The sequence below is a fragment of the Cervus canadensis genome, chromosome 17, assembly GCF_019320065.1.
Source record: "Cervus canadensis isolate Bull #8, Minnesota chromosome 17, ASM1932006v1, whole genome shotgun sequence".
Lineage (NCBI taxonomy): Eukaryota > Metazoa > Chordata > Mammalia > Artiodactyla > Cervidae > Cervus > Cervus canadensis.
The window spans coordinates 17,563,391-17,566,875 of record NC_057402.1 but is presented as its reverse complement, the minus strand read 5'-3'; positions in this window follow the sequence as shown (position 1 = coordinate 17,566,875).

The window sequence follows — 3,485 nt, the reverse complement described above, 5'->3', positions numbered from 1 at the left end:
TCTAATAAATTCAAGTGCATGAATCTAGATACAGAGTAGCCCAATAATTGTGTTTCACCATGGTTATGGTTTGCCAAAGGGAAACAGTAAGGCACAAATTTGTTTGAAATGTTTGCAGAAAGGATAATAAGATGATGCATCATTTGTAGACCTGGGTAGGAGACAAAACATGAACATTAAAAGGATTTGGGAGACTTAGAGTAAAAATGATAGAATCAATAATAGGTTCTCATTGGGCCAAAAAGCTGTTGTATTAGTATTTGATGTAAAGTGCAATAGCTGAACCTATTATGAAGGTTTGCACACCATGTGAACTAGTGGTTGAGGTAGGCTGGAAGAGGAAAATACTGACAGATTAATCTTTAGATTCATTCATTTATCATAGGTATTTTTAATAGTTTTCCATTTTTATGAACAATATGGATTTTTCATTTTCTGACCTGAGAAATTTAAATGAGATAGTGCTTCTTTAGGTGTGCAAAATTAAAATATGAATCCACCTGACCCCAGAGTCTTAAATATAAGATTTCTAATAGAATTTCCAAATTCTGCAGTGGTAATAGGTTTATTCATGACCTCTCAATTTTGGAGGTTAACATTTTGCTGGGAAATCATCAATACCGCCATCGAGTGGCGCTCAGTATTCCCACGGAATGTTGTCATTAACTTTGCTGTCTGTGACTTTGTGTTATTCTCCTTTGACCTTTTGTATTTGCAGTTTTACTTTTTCTACAGTTAATGGAAGTTCTAGATGAAAAATTGCAGTAGTTTATCATAAAAAATATTTTGCAAAACTATCTGCCCTAGAATGTCTAAGGAAAAATGTCAGGTTATGCTGTGTATCATGAAGTTTTAGAATTTCTTGGACTACTATTCTGAATTCATCACTCACCTTCAAATCTTGCATGTCACAATAAATAAATTAGATTTATACCCTGTTGTTCTATTCTTAAATTATTTTATGCACCATCCCACAGAGGGTACAAAGGCTCTTCATGATGAACTATAGCAATGGTAATTTGATCTCTCTAATATAAACTTTTAAAAAACTGTTATGATCGTTTTTAAGAGGTTTTATTAGGCTTTCAAAGATGATACCAAGATCACCTTAGCTCCAGAGACCTGTTTAAGAAATTACTGAGTCAGCATCTTACTTGAGGATCAGTTTGTTTTGATACCCGTATATAGTTTTGAAAACAAAGAGTTACTTTGGCCTTCTCAATTAAAGCATCCTTCAGGTCTGAAAAAAGATTCCAAGTTGAAAGTTTTCAAATTCTGAGGACATGAATTCATTTTGTTAAAGTCTGGAGAAACAAATACAGACACATCTACACATGTCTTCAAGTGCTGGCTTGTAGATTTTTTTGATGTTTCATCAGACAGACCTGGGTCAATCATCAGCTATTTCTCCCAGTACATACTGGCTTTCTGTAAGCAAAGATAATTACCTCAATTAATAGTGGTATCAGATAGTTTAGGATTCCTATCCAGACAGACTCTGAATCACAGTGCTAACTAGAAATGGGATGATTGCAGCCAGAGTGTAAATCTCTTCTAAATGTTTTCCCTCCATGCTAGCTATTTTGCTCTTGTTGGTGGCTCTTGCTATTAATAAATAACATATGCTTCTACCTTAGATAATAGATTTTCTCAATCTTTTCCATTTGGATATACATTCTTTGATCAGTTGGGTGGGGGCAGGAAGCAAACATGAGTTATGTCTAAAATCTTGACAAAAGCCAATTATGTCACTTGTCAATTATGTGACTTATGAGCCCTTTAACAAAAGACAGGTTGTGGCTATTTTGAAGTTATTAAATGTACTAATCAATAAAGTATTAAAACTTAACTCCATTCCCATTAAACCCTTTAAAAAATTGTTCCTGCTGCTCTGGTTACGACCTTTAAGAGAAAGTAACAAATGACAGACTATATAAAACAATGGATTCCTAGGAGTGTATAGAGTCAGTAGGTCTGCAGTATGGCCCAAGAAACTGAATTTGTAGTAAAAACCACCTCTTACTCCCTGTTTGACAAAATTAAATGCAAATGGTCTGCAAGCTGTGAATTTGCAGAAAGTAGACACGTTACAGGCAGGATTAAACCAGGTAGGTTTAATGCTACAAGCTTAGTGTATGTTAATTTCTGACTGTATATCTTGATGGAGTTTTGAATGATTATCAAGCAGCATGATTGCAAATGAGCAGTTTCTCATTGCTGTTTCTTGCTTAATTGAAAAAATGGTCTTTGTGCTCATTGTACCTAGAAAAGCTCACCCAAAACAAAAACTCACACTACTATAAAATATCCCAGTAATTTGTTCTTACACAGATATTAGTCTTTGGTGTATAGCAAGGGTTTTTGTGTTCCAGAACTTTTTAGAAAAATTTGAGCTATATAGGGACAATTTAAGCAAAATGATTAAGGTAGTAAATTTGTATTTGCCAATTTCCTGATTTTTGTTTTCCTATCCCTCTTCCACTCTTAATAACTATTGTACACTTTTTCAACCTGTTGAAGCTGTTGCACTATATTCTCAGATCAAAGAGACTCCTTCACAATCACAGACAGCCTCCTACCAGGCCTGGTCCAAAAGCCTTTTCATTCTACCCATTGCCCATTCCCTTATTGTATATCCTTTGCTATTGAATATATTTGTGGATATTAACAAAGATGTAGCTACAGAAATTCTCATAGAATAATGCAAAACAACATCATCCAAACTTCAAATATGTGATTGAAAATGAAGACTACTTTTAGATCACAAAGAATGATTTCATAATCTAAAATATGTAATGGGAAAATATTCACAGTATCAAACAATATGAACAACCTCAAAGGCATTTATAAACAGGGACATTTGATTCTAAATGTGCATATACTTGTGAAACTAAGTGGCAGTTTGTAGCCTCAGTTCTTGCAGATCGAATGAGTTGTCTTGAACGTTATATGGTGCTAATCTCGGATTCTACACTGAGAATTTCCTGAGCATATTAATGAATTTAAGCTGATTTTAATAATGTGTTTTTTTTTTAACATACTCACTGGCATTACTGCAGCTCACTGTCTTTCAGATATAGCTTGAATATTTTTTTTTTGTTGTTGTTTAGTTACTAAGTTTGTCCGACTTGTTTGTGACCCCATGGACAGCAGCCCACTCCTGCCGGTCTCCTCTATCCATGGGATTTTCCAGGCTAGAATCCTGGAGTGGGTTGCCATTTCTTTTCCAGGGGATCTTCCTTACTCAAGGATCGAACTCACTTCTCCTAAATTGGTGGGTGAGTTCTTTACCACTGAGCCACCAGGGAAGCCCATTTATGAGTAAACTGCTGTAAATTAGCTCTATCGTAATATCCACCTAACTGAGTATATGGGCTTCCTGGATGGCTGTGAAAGAATCTGCCCCAGAGGAATCGGGTGGAGAGGGAGGTGGGAGGGGGGATTGGGATGGGGAACACATGTAACTCCATGGCTGATTCATGTCA